At 40.1% G+C, this 18,682-nt stretch overlaps 1 protein-coding gene and 1 pseudogene across 3 annotated transcripts in view; both read left to right on the forward strand.

The window, feature by feature from the left end:
* HDAC8 (histone deacetylase 8) overlaps positions 1 to 18,682 on the forward strand; it is a 223,321-nt gene that overhangs the window by 11,356 nt on the left and 193,283 nt on the right. The gene's annotated exons all lie outside the window — the stretch shown is intronic.
* Positions 4,822 to 5,928, forward strand: LOC138378355 (keratin, type I cytoskeletal 18 pseudogene; annotated as a pseudogene).

The following is an 18,682-nucleotide window of genomic DNA, read 5'->3' on the forward strand; positions in this document are numbered from 1 at the left end:
GATGAAAGCTATTTACACTGTCCTGAGAAATGTACATACACAAATTTTTCCTTATAATTTCGGAAAGTATAAGGATCTCCTGAAGCCCATGTGTATGGATCCCAGGTTAAGAACCTTGAACTTAGGAGTCACTGAAGGAATTTTTGGCCAGGAGGAAATAACATTGTTAGATTTGCATTTTAAGAATATGACTCTAGCAATAGTTGGCAGCTAAATAGGAGAGAGAGACTGTCGATAGAGAAATCTATTAGGGTCTTACTGTGATAATCTACCCAAGAGGAGATTAAAGCAGTGATGATGAGCATAAAGGAAGGAATAAATTCAAGACCCATTTGGTAGATAGAATCAATAGGAATGTTGACCAATTAGATATAAATGATAAAGAAGGGGTAGTCTAGATTTCTTGTGTAGAAGACTGAGTAAATTGTGTTACCATTACCTAAGAAGCATAGTGGGTGAGGATTGATGTGCTTATGGAACAATCTAATTGAAGATGTCTATTAGAGAGCTGATAATAGGGTCCAGCCCAGGGCTTCTCTACCTTTAATGTGCATATGAAATATCTGGGGATCTTGTTTAAATGCAGATTCTGATTCAGGAGGGCTGGGATGGAACCTGGGAATCTGCATTTCTAACAAACTCCCAGGTGGTACCACATGTTGCCAGTCTGTGGACCATGCTTAGAACAGCAAGAGGGTAGAGCTCAGGAGAATCATCTTCACTGAATTTACAGATTTGGGAGTCAATAGCATTATAGGTTGTAATTAAAACTATGGAAATAGATAAAATCACCTAGAAAGCATGTGTGAAATAAAAAGGAAAAAAAAATACTGAGCCATATAGAATGCCAGTGTTTAAAGGGCAGATGGAAGAAGAAAAGCCTACAAAGGAGTCTTGAGAAGGAATGGACAAAGAGAATCAGAAAAGACATCACAGAGACTGAGGATGAACCTCAAGAAAACCAGTTTGAATAGCAGTGTCTGACACTAGAGAGCATGTTTTGGCAACAGGAGTGATATTGCCCCTAAAGGAGCAAAAATTGATTCTTGGGGTGGGGTGAAAAAACTTAGATGTTACAGTGGTTTATAGTCCTGTAAAGGACCACAGCACATAAACAGATGTATAGTAATGTGCAATATTAAAATTTCCTGGTGGGGGTCAATGAGGAAAAGGCTCCTCATTGTTTAAAAATGCTCCTTCGGGCCGGGTGCAGTGGCTCACGCCTGTAATCCTAGCACTCTGGGAGGCTGAGGCGGGTGGATCATTTGAGCTCAGGAGTTCAAGACCAGCCTGAGCAAGAGCGAGACCCCGTCTCTACTAAAAATAGAAAGAAATTATATGGACAACTAAAAAAAAAAATATATATATATATATATATAGAAAAATTTAGCTGGGCATGATGGCGCATGCCTGTAGTCCCAGCTACTCGGGAGGCTGAGGCAGTAGGATTCCTTGAGCCCAGGAGTCTGAGGTCACTGTGAGCTAGGCTGATGCCACAACACTCTAGCCCGGGCAATAGAGCAAGACTCTGTCTCACAAAAAAAAAAAAAAAAAAAAAGGAAAAAAAATGTTCCTTCAGTGAGGGTGGAGCATGATAATGAAAAAATGATTGAGAAATAGTGCTGTAGAGAAGTGAAGTAAGATTTATCATTAAGGAGATGATGGTAAACAAGACTTCAATGGATGAAAAGGGATGTGTCAGGGAGACAAGGAGGTGGTGGGGAAAGGGTATTTCAGAATGCCACAACAGCATGCACAAAAGCAGAGTGATGTAAAATTTAAAAAGCAGGTATAAAATAAATAATGTAAAATAAGATATAAAATTTAAAAAGCAGGCCAGTTGCAGTGGCTCACACTCATAATCCTAGCAGTCTGGGAGGCCAAGGTGGGACGATCACTTGATATCAGGAGTTCAAAACCAGCCTGAGCAAGAGCGAGACTCCATCTCTACAAATAATAGAAAAATTAGCCAGGTGTGGTGGCACATGCTTGTAAGTCCCAGTTACTCTAGAGGTTGAGGCAGGAGGATCGCTTGAGCCCAGGAGTTTGAGGTTGCTGTGAGCTGCAGTGACACCATTGCACTCTAGCCAGGGTGACAGACTCTGTTTGAAAAAAGAAAAAAGCAGTGTAAAACAAAAAGCAGAGCAACATGAAATAGCTTGGTAGATTTGGGGACTAAATGTAGCTCTCTAACACTGGAGGATTAAAGTATAAAGTGGATAATGGCAGAAGATGAGGTAGAAACATAGGAAATGGGTCACGAAGGGCTTCATGTTTGTCAGAATCACTGAATTGAAAAATACAGATTTCTAGGTCTCTCTGAGAGATCTTGATTTGGTAGGTTTGGGATGGTACACAGGAACCTATGCTTTCAAACTCTAGGGGTGATTCTGATGTATGCATTTTGAGAAACTCTGCTGCAGGAAATGGGGAGCCACTGAAAAATTATGTTAAGAAGTAACATGGTTAAATTTGTGTTGTAGGAAAATAACTTTGCAGTTGTAGCTGGCAGATTGAAAGAGGCAGAGGCTGGAGGTAGGGAGGTCTACTCCCATTGAAAATTGGTGAAGACCTGACTGAGGTAGAGCAATGAGATTAAGGGATGGAGAATGGCAAAGGCTGATTTGAGACAACTTTAAGAGATTAAAAAAAGCAAGTATTCATGATTAAGTGGCTGTGGGAGGAGATGAAAGATGAGGAAGATGACTCAAGTTTCTGGCTTTCTTAAGTGGAGTCCCAAACAAGATAGGAATTAATAACAATAGCTAACATATGTTGAGCTATCTGCTAGGCACTACCTTATGTGCATTTTTCTCATGTGTCCTCACAAGAGCATTAAGCAATGAGTACTAATTATTATCTCTATTTTACACGTGGAAATACAGAGAGGTTAAATGACTTGCTGAAGATTAGTCAGTGGCCAAGTTGAGATTCAAACCCAGGTGATCTGATTCTTCAACCTGGGTACCTAACCGCTATACTATTACCTTAATAAATAGGAATAGGTGGTGGTGTGCAGCAGAGGCAATACCCAGGGAGACTGGATATCCAGATTTAGAGATGAAAGTAAAAGCTGGAACTGGAGACTGAGGTCTGTTTCCAGTATATCAAGTGGTGGCATAAACTATGAAAATGGATGGGATTACTTGGGGAAAAGGTAGAGAGTAAGGAGAAAAAGAAAAAAGAGCCCAGAACCCCAGGAAACACCAACTGGTAATGGGCAAGCAAAAGAGGCTCCAGTCAATTCAGCTGAAAAGCAACAATCAGGGCTAGCCACGTAATGAAAATAGAAAGGGGTCATGGAATCCCAGGGGAGCAGAAGAATTTAAGGAAGAAAAGAGCTCTCGACAGCGTCATGTGCTATAGAGGGGCCAATCCAGATAGGTACTAAAGTGTCAGTCATATTTGGCAATTAAGGCAGCCATTAATGACCTTGGTCAGAGAACTCTCTGGAGAATGATGGGAATACACCTCAAGCCATTGAGGGCTAAGTAGGAACTAAGGAAATCGGAAAGGAAAGCTACTCTGTCTGTCCAGAGGTTTGAATGAGAAAGAAAGGAAAGAGGAGGGGAGTGGTCAAGGGGAAAGTAAGGGTTGATGGGTGGTTTGTTGGTTTTAAGAGATTTATAGGCTTAAATGGAAATACTGAAATATAAGAAGGGTAAGACATGGAGCAAAGTCTCAGAGGAGGCAGGAGACAGTGGGATGAGTAGCTTTCAGATGAGAACCACCTCTCGTGAAGCCAGAGGGAAAGAAGTCAAGGATGGGTATGGCGGAGGACTGTGGGGGTTGCCTGCTAGCAAACTGATGAAGTGCCTTCCCAATGGCTTCTATTTCTCTGTGAAATAACTCCTACTGTTTTACATCAGTTGCTCACAGACCTCTCTGAATACTTTGATTTTGCCTTTTGTCATCAGTCTCTTAGGAAGTCATCGTGTCCCATCCAGATTCCTATAAATGGAACTGACCCTATCCATGTAAACCACTCCTGACCTCCAGAATGTGTCTGGATCACATCTTGTTTGTTTACTTTGACTGGCTAGTCCTCATCCTTCCACCAGCCTCTTCAGGTGTCCCTTACCCTGTTTGGTTTTGCATCTCAGCTCTCAATATCTTTCTTTATCACATTCTGATAAGTCACTTAAGACACCCATCTCTAGCTCAACCACATCCTTCTTCCTCCCATAATTCTGTTGTTTGCCCTCTTGTTCTGTGATATTTCAGCCTTCCAGCCAGCAACATGGGATCTATGCCAGCTGGACCCCCTTTGACCTGTCTCACTGCTAGGAGAGGGAGAGATTATTGTCCTAGAATGCTGTTGGTTTCTGGGACTTCTTTTTTTTTTTTTGTTTCATCTTGTTATGGGGGATACAGAATGGTTTCTGGGACTTCTACCTGCGGTCAGTGAATTAGGTAGAGACATAAAGCTATATGGTATATGTCTTGGTAAGCTTTCTAGGAAGAATGCAAAACTAGACCTCCAGCTTTTAGTAACTACCCACCTGGCAGTTAGGATCAAAGCTACTAAAGCTGTATTCCCAAGAGCTCTACCTCCTTATGCCTCAGACAGGGTGAATGGCAGTGAATTATACTATAGTTCCAGTTCTCCAAAGGGCTCCACACACAGTATGACTTGTTAGCCAGGCAGCCAAACCTCCTCCTCTACCCACGCCACCCCAGCTCCAGCCTTTACAAACAAATAGATAACTGTGTGAAAATTGAGGCTGGATTCAGTGTCAGCCACATCACTTTACCACCAATGCAGAGCCCTCATTCCTCCATGCAGGGCATGTCCTGTCTCTTGCTACTCATACCCATTCCATGCTGGCACATGCAAAACAGGCATATCACCAGACAAAATCAACAAGGTTTTACCATAGCAGCCCAGATCATTCTCTGTCAATACATGTCCAATCCATAAGGCACCAGCCCCTCCATCAGAAAACTGCCCAGCCTGAGACTGATAATTGGAGGCTGGTGAGCAAAATGTGGGAATACCTGGAGAAGAAGGGACCCCCAGGTCAGAGACTGGGGGCATTACTTCAAGACCATCGAGGACACGAGGGCTCAGATCTTTGCAAATTCTGTGGACAATGCCTGCATAATTTGCAGATTGACAATGCCCATCTTGCTGCTGATGACTTTAGAGTTAAGTATGAGACAGAGCTTGCCATGCACCAGTCTGTGAAGAGTGACATCCATGGGGTCCACAAGGTCACTGATGACATCAGTGTCACTCAGCTGCAACTGGAGACATTGAGTCTCTCAAGGAAGAGCTGTTATTCATGAAGAAGAACCATGAGGAGGAGGGGAAAGGCCTACAGGCCCAGATTGCCAGATCTGAGTTGACCATGGAGGTAGATGCCCCCAAATCTCAGGACCTCAGCAAGATCATGGCAGACATCTGAGCCCAATATGTCAAGCTGGCTCAGAAAAACCAAGGATCTGGACAAATACTGGTCCCAGCAGATTGAGGAGAGCACCACAGTGTTCACCTTGTGGTCCACAAAGATTGGAGCTGCTGAGACATTCACGGAGCTGAAACATACAGTCCAGTCCTAGGAGAGTGACCTGGACTCCATGAGAAATCTGAAGGCCAGCTTGGAGAACAGCCTGAGGGAGGTGAAGGCTTGCTATACCATGCAGGTGGAGCAGCTCAATGGGGTCCTGCTGCACCTGGAGTCAGAGCTGGCATAGACTTGGACAGAGGGGCAGCCAGGAGTACAAGGCCCTGCTGAACATCAAGGTCAAGCCAGAGGCTGAGATTTCCATCTACAGCCACCTGCTGGAAGACAGGAAGGACTTCAGTCTCAGTGATTCCCTGGACAGCAGGAACTCCATGCACATATGCAAAAGACCGCCACCCACAGGATAGTGGACAGGAAAGTGGTGTCTGAGACCAGTGACACCAACCTTCTGAAGGATTGAGGCAGCAGGAGCAGGGTACCTTTGGGAGCAGGAGGCCAGTAAAAAGTTCAGAGGTAAATAGAAGAAAAAAAAAAGAAAACTGCTTAGGAACAAGCTAAAAGCTAAAGCAGGCTTTGTCCCTGTGGCACCACCAGTCCTAGTCTCTAGCATATGAGGTGTGTACCTATAGACCTGGGGAAGATGGTATATCACAGGTTCAGTGTCACATAGGGAATCCCAGCTTTATCAACTGCTAGCTCCGTCAATTACTACCTGTCTGTGCCTCAGTGTCCTCATTTGTAAATTAGAGGTGATAATAGTACCTACATTATGGGGTTATAAAGATTAAATGTGATAATTGCATTAAATAACTTATCAAAGAGCCTGGCACATAGTGTTTGCTAAAAGTCATTTATCATATCCAGACTCAGTTACACTCAGGGTGTCTTAGGAAACGTCTCAGACAAGTCTCTGGTCCAGCAGGTCCAACTTCAGCCTGTCCAGCTGAAGTTAGCCCTAGTATGGCTTGTTGCCCACTACACTTAAAATTCTCCTTTGTCCATACACCACTCCTGCCTCAGAGTAGACTACTCATTATTTCCCTCAAGACTCTCATCCTTTGCTTTGTCAAAGTTTTTCTGCCAGCATTCCTTATGCCCTCCTACCCCACCCCTAAACATCACAGAGAATTCCCTGTTCAACCCACCCCTCTGACTGTAAGATTCTAACTCACACCTATAAGGCAAATAAAGATACTCCCTACCAAGAGACAGAGGGACCACCCCAATTAACAAGGGTGACTGTGTGGTAGCCCTGATACCCAGGACTTGCTTTACTACCAAAGGAGCAGGTACTCTCTGAGACTAAATTCAAGGCCTTCTATAAAACAAAAACTTTAGACAGCATCTTAGAGCAGGTTTCATCAGATCCTCCATCTCCTCTACGTTGGCCTTGAGACTCTTCCTGAAAATAAAAAGGAGAGAGTTCTTCCTTGTCAAGATTGTCCCATCCTCAGTGTGATCACTATCCAAAATCCTTTCTGTTAATCTGGAACCTTCTAAATCCAAAGTTGTCTACCTGGGCAATGTTAAATTTACTTAATGTGACTTGACAGAATTTCTGAGCTGGGTGGTGATAGAGTGATTACAGTAGCACCAACTCCAGGCCAAATCCCAAAGTGTGAAAATGTTGTTTCTGGACTACTTTCTGTTCTGCCAGAGTTTACATAGTGCTGGATAAGATGTAAGCCTTTCTGAAATGAAGTTCCCTGGAATGATTGAAGATTTCAGCAATCCTTTGGTACCACCGACAATTCATCTACCACCTCTACATCTTCACTGCCCCATCGTTCATTTTCCTTAAGAGAAAGGAATTTGGTTCCCATACACAAAAATGTCCTTTCAATAGCTTAAGACCTTGTTTACTTCTACCCCAGGCCTGGCCTGTATTGTTGACTAATGCCTTCAACATCCAGATGTGGGAATGGAGGGTGTTGTCCTGTCACAGAAGGACCTGGGTACTTTGATCTCTGTCCCTGTACCGACTTCTCCAGGAAGTTGTTCCTAACCAAGGTCAATTACCCCAAGTGAGAATGAGAGCTCCTAGTTATCAAGGCCACTTTTTTTTTTTTTTTTTTTTTTTTTTTTTTGAGACAGAGTCTCACTTTTTTGCCCTGGCTAGAGTGCTGTGGCGTCAGCCTAGCTCACAGCAACCTCAAACTCTTGGGCTTAAGCAATCCTTCTGCCTCAGCCTCCCAAGTAGCTGGAACTATAGGCATGTGCCACCATGCCCGGCTAATTTTTTTCTATATATATTTTTAGCTCTCCAAATCATTTCTTTCTACTTTTAGTAGAGACGGGGGTCTCACTTTTGCTCAGGCTGGTCTCGAACTCCTGACCTCGAGCGATCCTCCTGCCTTGGCCTCCCAGAGTGCTAGGATTATAGGTATGAGCCACCGCACCCGGCCCAAGGCCACTTTTAAGATAGTAAGATACCTCTTTGAGACAGGCAGCTTGTGGTCATGAGTTTAAACCATTATAACCTGGAACAGCCAAGGCAGACTTGCACCCATCCTGTTCTAGCTCAAGAATGTCACAACCTTTTACCCCAGCCACAGCATAGGTAACAGGCAGATCCAGGTTCATCATGGGGCAGCCCAGAGGTTTGTGTTCCAAAGTGCCCCATTCTAACAGGATTAGGGGTTGCCTGTGGCTATGGGCACCACTGCAACAGGACAACACAGCTATTCAAACTTTGTATGTAATCTGATGAAGCATGTTTCATAATATGGTCTACAGACCACCCACATCTTAATCCTAAAATAAAGATTCCTGAATCAGACCCTCTAGGGGTAGAGCCTAAGAATATTTCTTTTTAACCAGTGCCTCCCCAGGTGATTCTGATGCACAGTACATCTTGAAAACTACTGGCCTAAGGGGTCTTTTACTTGCCCCATATCTAACCTAGCCTCCAGTATGCCTCTATGATACTACAGTTGAGACAAAGACAGACCAAGGTAACCTTCAGGCCCTTGAGACATTGTCCCAATGAACTTCACTGCAGATTTTCCCTCCTCCCACATCTGTAACACCTTCATATCAGTGGTGGATCCCTCTTACCCTGTTAACCCAACCCACACTAGCTACTGCTGCCTTGTCCATCTTCCCCTTTTACAAGTTCCACAGCCATCTGCTCTCCAGCTGCAGCCATATGGATTAACCAGGTACTAGGGGGTAGCTCTATTGCTACACCAACACATATGATTGGTCCTCTTCCCCAGACTCCTCAGGATGCATTTATAACAACTCATTACACCCCTCCATCCAGGCCTCTTCCCTTCGTGGCATAAATCATTTCGACCCCACTATTGCCCTGGCTAGTTGTTCAAACCATCAACACCCCAGAGTCTGGTCAATACCTGGGCCACCCAAATATGGACTACCCAAGGACCCGTTCAGTTAGTCTTCACCATAACACAGCACAGCGGTTCAAAGCAGGGACTCTGAAGTCACACTGCCTGGGTTTGAATCCCAGCACTGTCACTTTCTAACTATGTAACCATGAACAACTTCCTTAATCCCTCTTTTCCTCAATTTCCTCACCTATAAAATGGGGATAATAATAGTACCTACCTCACAAAGCAGTTGTGATTATTATATGAACTAACAGAATAGTGTCTGGCATATACTTTGCACCAAAAAGTGTTTGCTGTTAAGTTGTATATGAATTGCACTAACTGGATCATTCATGTGTGAGACACCAGTTAGATTTCATTTAGGCATAGACCCATCTGCCCATGCCAAATATTGAAGGTCTCTTCAGAAACCTTTGAAGTGAAATTCAGTCATCCGCCCATTGACCATTGAACTTCATGCCCTTCCTCCATGATCATTCATCCAGTCTTTCCCTGGTGTATTTCAGCTACCTTGTACCCTCCAATTAACCCCTGAGACCTAAGGCTGAGAGACCAGTTATGTCATGAAAGAAGTGCCAGATTTCCAGCAACCTCATGGTTACCCCACTGCCTGATTCTCTGGGAAGGTTGTTGATCAAGAAATATTTGGGTGGGGACCTTGATGTCATAATCCTATTATAGGTATGCTTTCTCAGCTCAACCTCAGCATTCTCTCTTTAATGTAATTCTGGGCTGGGTGGTAATGGAGTGATTATAGTAGCACCATCTCCAGGCCAAGCTCCAAAGTGTGAAAATGGTATGTGTTTACTTTGAAAGCCCAGGTACCTGGACTGGGAGTAAATTATACTCTTCCTTAGACTCTGTCCCTTGCCTCTACCACCACTTCCTGATCCTAGATCAGCTGGACCACTCACTCCACCCATTCTCACTGATAAAGGAAAAAGATCAGGCTGTTATGCTCGGTGATCAAGGAAGAGATTGGGAAAGTATGAACAAAGGTAATGACAGCAGATGTGAAAAGGAAGGCTAGTATTTGAGAGTGATTTTGAAGGCATAATTGACAGAGTGTGGTGATCAACTGGCTGTTTTTGGGGCTTAAAGAGAAAGGAAATGTAAAAAATACCCAGTTTCTTGCCTAAGTAGGGGAAAATGTTTCTAAGCCTGAAAATGGCACACCAAAAAAACATGTAGAGGTATGAAAGGATTCGTGACAGAGAAATTTGAGTGGGTAAATGAATAGATAGTGGGAGAAGGTGGAAGGGAGTAGATTGGTTGGTGGGTGTCTGATTGGTATCCCAAACTTAATATGTCCAAAGCTGAGCTCCTAATCTTTCCCTCCCATACATCAGCCCTATTCTTCTAGTTGTTCAAGCCAAACATATTGGAATCACCCTTGACTCATTTCTTTCACACCTCACATTCAATCCATAAAAAATTATCAACTCTGCCTTCAAAATACATCCAAAATCTGACCACTTCTCACTACCTCCAATGCTACAACTCTAGTCTGAGCCACTATCATCTCTCTCTTGGATTATTGCAACAGCCTCCCAGGTATTATGTTCCTGCTTCTAGTCTTGTTCCTCTTTGGTCTGTTCCACACAGCAGTCCTTTTAAGACATAAATGGGATCCCATCAGTACTATGCTCAAAACACTACATTGTTTTACTCAGAGTAAAAGCCAAAGTCTCTACCATGGCCTACAAGGCCCTGCACAATATCCTCTTTTCTCCTCTCCTCTGGTAAAACTGCTGTTCTCTTCCTTTCTTCACTATTCTCTAGCCACTGGACTCCTTGGCGTTCCTTGAATATCCCAGGCATGTTACCACCTCTAGGCCTTTGCCCTTGCTGTTCCCACTGCCTGGAATGCTCTTCCCCCAGAGCATGCCCCTTTACCTCCTTGAAATCTTTGCTCAATTTAAGACTTTCTCAGTGAGGCCTTCCCTAACCACGTTTTTAAATTTGTACCCTAAAAATCCTCCCATTGCCCTTTCCCTGTTTTATCCTTTGCCATACTATTGATCATCTGAAAAATTACTTAATTTACTTATTAATTATATCTATTTTCTGTCTCACCCTCCTGCCCCCTCAACTACAACATAACCCTCATGGAGGTAGGGATTTTTGTCTGTTTTGTTCATTACTACAACTTAACTGCCTAGAACTCTACCTGGCACATAGTAAACTCTTAATAAAAATTTGTTGGGGAATGAATAAGTGTTTAAGTTAGAATGGATGGGCAGGAGAAAGATGAGTGGGAAATGTTAATTCCTGACCCTTTGGGGGAATGTCCCTCATGGTGTTACCAGTTGACTTATTGAGTGTCAAAGTGTTTGGGAAATAGGGGGGCAAGGACAACATACGTAACCTCAACATTTGTACCTCCATAATATGCAGAAATAAAAAAACAGAAAAAAAAGAAAAAATGTTTGAGAAATGAAGTTATTAAATTGGAAGGATTAGTTAATGCCTTCTTAAGATAGGTTCTCAATAAATATTTGTCAAATGAATCAATAGTCACATCTTGATAGCTATTATAAAATTATCAGAACCAGGAGAGAGAGAAAGAGATTCCACATAGCAGTCAGAGATTAAAGTGCTCACAAAGTCAGATAAGCAGTCAGAACGTCAGAGTTCCAGCATATTGAACATTAATTACCATGCAGTGGATATTTAATATAAGCTTCACACTTTAACCAAGAGACCACTAGAGGGAGTGCAAGGTTAAATCAAGAATGTTCTCCACTTAATGAAATTCTATTCACGTCATTCACATTTCTATTTATTGATCTGATGTTCATCTAAACTGTTTCATCAGTTCAGAATGTTCTCCTGTGCTAATTTCTTTTCATCAGCCCAGTATCTGGCTCACAATAGGTCTTCAATAAATATTTATAATTTAAATGAAAGAATGAATATTTAGAATCAACAGATTTTCACCTTGAAATTTGTTTTACTATTTAATTATGGTCAGTATTTCCATTAAGAAACCATCCTTCAGATGGTTTATCAACCTAACTGATAAATATAACATTCACAATTCTTGAGGAAAAGAGTCAGACTTGGAGTTTGTGTGCTTTAATAGTGTCAGACAACAGTGTATGTTGTAGGGCTGGAGCTAGGAGTCACTAAAACCCCAGGTAAGCCTCTGCTCCCACCAGCTCCTCCCTCCCTGAGGCAGGGATGGCAACTGATGAAGGATGTAGTTCCCCTGGGTTTGCTGGACCCTACAGAATTGTTAGCTCTGCCTTTGCACATGGAGATTTCACTGCTTGTGAACCTGCTGTCCACAATGTGCTTTAGAACTGTAGGACTGTTTGGGATGAAGAAAGTTAAAGAGGCTTTGCATATTGTCATAATAATCCATCATTCCCATTGAAATTCTCTGAAGGGATTTTGGATATCTGGAGTTGTGGCTGAGCTGGGTTACCATCTGGGTGTGGAGTAGTCCCTGTCCCGTTGTCATCTGATGGCTGCAGTCTTTGACTGCCCTTGATCCAGGCCCATAAACTGGGCCCTCAGAAATAGGAACTTTTCATTAATGGAATCATTTCAAATGGCCTGACAAATGTAACCCTTTTTAAAAATTTAATCAACATTATTTTTTAGAATAGTTTTAGATTTACAGAAAAATTGATCAGCTAGTATAGAGTTCCCATATACACCACATACAGTTTCCTCTGTTGTTAACATCTTACATGAATATGATACATTTGTTACAATTAATGGACTGATACATTATTATTAACTATAGTCTATAGTTATTCATAGTTTATTTTTTCATTAGTTTTTACAAAGTATCCTTTTTCTGTCCCAGGATCCCACTAGAACAATATATTACATTTAGTCGTCACATCTCCTGAGGCTCCTCTTGGCTGTGACAGTTTCTCAGACTTCCCTTGTTTTTGTTGACCCTCACAGTTTTGAGAAACACTAGACATAATACTCAGTATTATGTATTTTCCCATCTATCATATGTATTTTAATGTATTTTTCCATCTATTTAATAGAATCTTTTCAAGTAGCCTAAGAAATACAACCCATTTTTATTGCTCTTCTCAGTACCTATTTTTATGATAAATCTGAACAGTTCCTGAAGCTGGTCCTTGCTAGAGGAGAGAAAGTGTCTATAGCATTGGTGAATTTGTCTAGTACAGTGTACACTGCAGAGTAAGCCTATTTGTTGTCCAGAGTCACCAAACCCATACTGATATGCTCTTTTCTCAGAAAACTTAAATGGAAATTGAAGGTGAAAACTCAAAATATGTATCTAGAACTAATTGAGCTTTTGCTTTCTTTTTTTTTTTCTAATGTCTGAACTGTAGTAAGAGTCTTAATTTTCAATTTCAGTGTTTAAATATAAGAATCAAGGGCTCTGTGGGGAAAAAAGAAGAGGGAATAGGTTGAATAGAGCCACATGTTGTTCCACAGCTTTACCTTAATGTAATTTTCTACCCCAAATTGTCTTTAATATGACTGTATTATCACCAAGATAAAACTCAGCTTTCTTTTTTTTTCCCAGCATATTTTCAAATATTTAATCCAACTGCCCACGCAGATTCTTATACAACTGATATACTAAATTTAGTTGAAATGCTAGTAAGCTGCATTCACTTCCTAACTGGTCTTCACTAGAATTCAGTGAAGTTTTCTTCTGAGAATCATTATTTTCCATGACTTTTATGTACTGTCTTTGGAATTTAGTAAAAATGGCTCTTTAAACTCTTCTGGAGACTGGGGGCAAATTGAGGTAAGGCATAAACTGAGAGGAGTCTAAATCACTAGTCTTGACTGATGTACTTTACTATAACAGTAATAATAAAACATACAAGGTAGATTGAGTCAACTGGCAATTATAGACTTTATTCCAGAAAACTTAGCAAAATCTCTCTAAGATTATTACAGCTTCCTCTCAAAAGTATCTTAAAGCTTATTAATGCCTTGGGCAGGAATCCCTACTATAGGAGAAAACTTGAGTAGGTATATACATCCATAAAAAGTATAGGAGGGGTATACATCCATAGAGAAGATGCCCCAATGAACTTTAGAGACTTCTGTTTGCCTCTCGAGATTTATTTCATAATGAACAATAGCAATACTTACTAAAAATTTCTCAGAAATGCATGTGAATTATAAGAAACATGGTATAAGTAGTTGGAATTCAAGTCATTCATATGAAATAAAATTAATTATTGGGAGTAATGGTAAAAATTATGGAACTTTTAGAACTATTCAGGTAAATAAACGTTCTTTTTACTTCATTAGATGGCAACTTTGGTATAGGCTCAGCATCAAATACAGGTCATTGAGACTGAACGATTTATCTGTGTCATGTACTTGAGTGTGTTTTTGTTTCTGATTAAAGGTAGGTTTTCTTTCAGGCAATATCTGTAGCTAGTTAGCACAGGTAGTTAGAATATAGTGTTAATCATGCCAAAACCATGATTTTAGTCCTTGTACAAACCAGTTAGTTTTCACTTACTCTAATTCTACCACTAGCTGCACCATTTCCCTTGGCCAGCCATCTCTTCAAAAGCGCATCCTCAGTCACAAGGGAGGTCAAGCTGGGAAATGTAGATTGATAAATATAATTCTATCCCATCTTTGAAAAAACAGCCCAAAACTCCCTTTCTTTCAGCTCTGGGTCAATTGCATCATTTACACTGGTTTGCCTCACTGTGTTGTTATGAGTACCTAAAATGCAAAACTATGTCCATTGCCTTCTCTGTTTTATATTCTATTAGCTCAGGAAAGATTTTCATTCCATTGAGCACCAGACTGTGGGGTATATTTTTGGAAGCAAGTGTAGGTGTACCAGAGCCAAAAAAGGTTGGGAACAACTATAGACAAACTGATCTCACTGTTCCTAGAGCTGCCAACTCTAGGCACAGAGCCCTTAAAGTGGACTATAAATGTAGAGTGGGTGGTTAAAAGAAAATCCATTATGTGGAACTAATTTCTGATTTCCCACAATCAGGTGCATGTATTTTGTGTGCATGCATATTTTATGTGAAGAGAAGCAGGTGTGCACAAAGTTGATTTATTTAGCTATATGTATTAAATCTGAGTTGGGGTCTTAATGAAAGAAAAACTGTGAGTTGGATAATTAGAATAGTCAATAGTTTGGATTTTTTTTATAAGTGCCTTTAAACTTAGCATGCTAACGTTCCAGTGAAGGAGGTAGGTAAGATTAGGGACTTTAGGATAAGACAAAAAACTGAAGCTGAGACCTGGGTCTCCTGGTTCCTACCCCAGTTTCTATCATCAGAAATATAAGTCTCAAAGAGGACTTGGGCATAAGTATGAAATCAAACAGAAGAAGGATTTCTGGTTTTTCAGTCTTCTTCATTGATAGAGGAAATAATGCAGTTACAAACACACAAAGTTGATCTGTAAAAGTCATTGAGTCCGCTCTCACAAGAGAGCTATGTATTTGATAGCAACGTGAACTGAGCTGCCGGAGTGGTGACCGGAGTGTTAGGAAAGGGAGCCCACAGAAGGTATCATAACAAGGTTTGTACATTAGGCATGGAAACATCTGATTACGTAATATGTTAACCAGTCATAAGCTATAATGACACAAGCTAGGACTTGTTAGCTCATTTTTCCTTCCCTAGATCGCTATACCCAGCACAGAGGAAAAGAAAGCTAATGTGTTCTAATATGGATTTCAGCACTATCCTAAAGATGAAGTACGGGTGGGCTCCAATTTAACAAAACTCAGGAAATAAAAAAAGAGTACAGGTTGCCAAACTGATAGATACAAGGATATTGAATAGAGCATTCATTTTATAGAAGGAGTCTTCACTATGACAGAATTTACCTACTTAGTTCCTTAAATTAACTTCTCTGGTAAATTCAAGATCTGATTTACAAATAGTTATCACATGGCTTTTCAGAAATGTGTCTATTACAAGGTTTACCTTACTATTACTATTTGTAAAATATAAACATTTTACAATACATAGTCTATGTACCAACATAAAGTAAAGAGCAGATTTCAGAGAATTTTGTTCTCCTGGTTTTTTTGTAGCACCATATGAGCTGTATAGATTTACATGTAGGACAATACATAAAAACGGGTTTATGAGTACAGTTTAGAGAGAAGGAGAGACACAAGGGTACTAAAAGAAGATGAGAATTAGATGGGTAAAAGATATAAAAAGAGAAAGAACACTGAAAATTTTGGCCATTTCCAATTTCTGGGAATGCCATCTTGCTTCTCATCTCTAGTGTGCCTCTCACCTCAAACCAGTCAGTTGAGTTTTTCTCCCCTGCTGATCTCCTGTAACCATTCCAGCTCTTAAACATAGAAATTACCCATAAGGATACAAATAGCATCATTTAATGAAGCAACAATAGAAGCACCAATACCACATTCCCGGAACAGCTTAAGAGGTTTGATCAGCTAGTACTGAAAATATGGAAAAAAATGTACCTTGTTTGAAAGTAAGAATGCAATTTGTTAAGCATAACCCTGGATCATGAAGGCTACAGGCTTGGGTGGGAGTGCTCTTAAATGTCAAAGTTACAGCTAGAAAACAGCCCTTGTCCTGATCTGCCAACAACCATGGAAATTTACAGAAGTTCCAACAAGCGTAGCTCTGTAGAAAATGGTGGACAGAATTATAAAAAGACATTTCAGAGCTTCTAGCTAATTGCAGCTAAACACCCAAAATGTATGAAATGAATAAATTTTTAAAGGGCATCTTCCCACATCAGAAAATGCATCAGCTGTTTTCTTCATCTTTTCATGTAATAATCAGCATACATCAAGTACTGGAATTACCATCCCTAACTCTATTAGGACAGGCCCCTTGAAAAGGTGCATTTCAAGAATCATAACTTCTTTCCATTTATTTAGATCATCTTTAATTTCTCTCAACAATGTTGTGTGATTTTCAGTATACAAGTCTTATACTTCTTTTGTTAAATTTATTCCTAGGTATTCTTTTGATGCTATTATAAGTAGGATTTTTAAAATTTCATTTTTGGATCGTTAATTGCTACTCTGTAGAAATACAATTGATCTTTGTATTTTGATCTCATATCATGCAATCTTGCAATGATTGTTTAATCACTTAATTGCAATCTTGTTTAATCATTTCTAATAGTTTTTTTTACTAGAATCCTTAGGATTTTTGGTATACAAGATCATGTCATCTGTAAGTAGAGTTTTAGTCCTTCCTTTCTACTCTGGGTGCCTTTTATTTCTTTTTTCTTAATTGCCCTGGCTAGAACCTCCAGTATAATGTTGAATAGAAGTGGTGAAAGTAAACATCCTTGTCTGTTCCTGATCTTATGAGGAAAGTATCCAGTCTTTCACCATTTAGTATAATATTAGCAGTGAATTTTTGTAGGTACCCTTTATCTGGTTGAGGAAGTACCGTATTCCTAGTAAGTGTTTGTATCATGAAAAGATGTTGGATTTTGTCAAATACTTTTTCTGAATCTGTTGAAATGCTGATGTGTTTTTAATCCTTTATCCTATTAATATGGTATATTACATTGATTTTTGGATGTTGAACCAAACTTGCATTCCTGGGGTAAATCCTACTTGGTAATGGTATATAATCCTTTTAATATACTTGCTGTATTTGGCTTGCTAGTATTTTGTTGAGGACTTTTGTGTCTGTATTCATAAGGAAAAGACATTGGTCTGTAGTTTTCTTATGATATCTTTGTCTGATTTTGGTATCCGGGTAATACTGACCTCATAAAATGAGTTGAGAAGTGTTCCCTCTGTTTCTGTTTTCTAGAAGACATTGTAGATGGTTGGTATTATTTCTTCCTTAAATGTTTGGTAGAATTCACCAATGAAACCATCCAGGCCTGGTCTTTCTTGCAGAAAGTAACATGATTCTAAAATTCATATGGAAATGCAAAAGACCCAGAATTAGCCAAAACAATTCTGAAAAAGAACAAAGTTGGAGGACTACACTTCCCAATTTCAAAACTTACCTCAAAGCTACCATAATCAAAATAATCTGTTACTGGCACAAAGACAGACATATAGATCAGTGGGATGAAATGGAGAGTTGAGAATTAAACCCATACATCCATAGTCAGTTTTTGACAAGGAAATGAAGACCACTCAAAGGGAAAAGAATAGTCTCTTCAGCAAATGGTCCTGGAATAACTGAATAACCACATGCAAAAGAATGAAGTTGGACCCTTACTTCATACCATATATGAAAATTATCTCAAAATATATCAAAGACCTAAATGTAAGAGCTAAAACTATAAAACTATTTGAAGATAATTAGGAGTAAATCTTAGTGACCTTGGGTTAGGCAGTGGTTTCTTAGATATAACACCAAAAGCACAAGTAACAAAAGAAAAAATAAACTAGATTTTATCAAAGTTAAAAACTTTTGTGCTGCAAATGATATTTTCAGGTAGTAGAAAGACAATCCATAGAATGTGAGGAAATATTTTCAAATCATGTATCTGATAAGGAAGAATCTTATACCTGGAATATATATATAAGACTCTTACAACTTAACAGTAAAAAGAACAATAACCCAACTGAAAAATGTGCAAAGGATTTGAATAGATGTTTTTCAAAAGAAGATATACAAAAGAATCAGCTCTAGCTGATTCTTCATTTCACAACTCTTCTGAGCCTTCCCACATTTTCCCTCTGTCTACAATGTCCTACACACCTCTTCTCCTCCTGGAAAATTGCTTCTCCTTCTGAGGCATGTCTTAATTGTCACCTTAGTGGTGTTCTTTCTGATTCCTATAGACAGAATTAATTCCTCTTGCCTCTGTTTTACTAGTATTTGTTTTTGCCTCTAGCCTATCATGTTATAGTATAATGTGTTAATTTAGCAGTCTTTTGCCATTGAAAGCAGAAAC

This window comes from Eulemur rufifrons, chromosome 30, assembly GCF_041146395.1.
Source record: "Eulemur rufifrons isolate Redbay chromosome 30, OSU_ERuf_1, whole genome shotgun sequence".
Classification (NCBI taxonomy): Eukaryota; Metazoa; Chordata; class Mammalia; order Primates; family Lemuridae; genus Eulemur; species Eulemur rufifrons.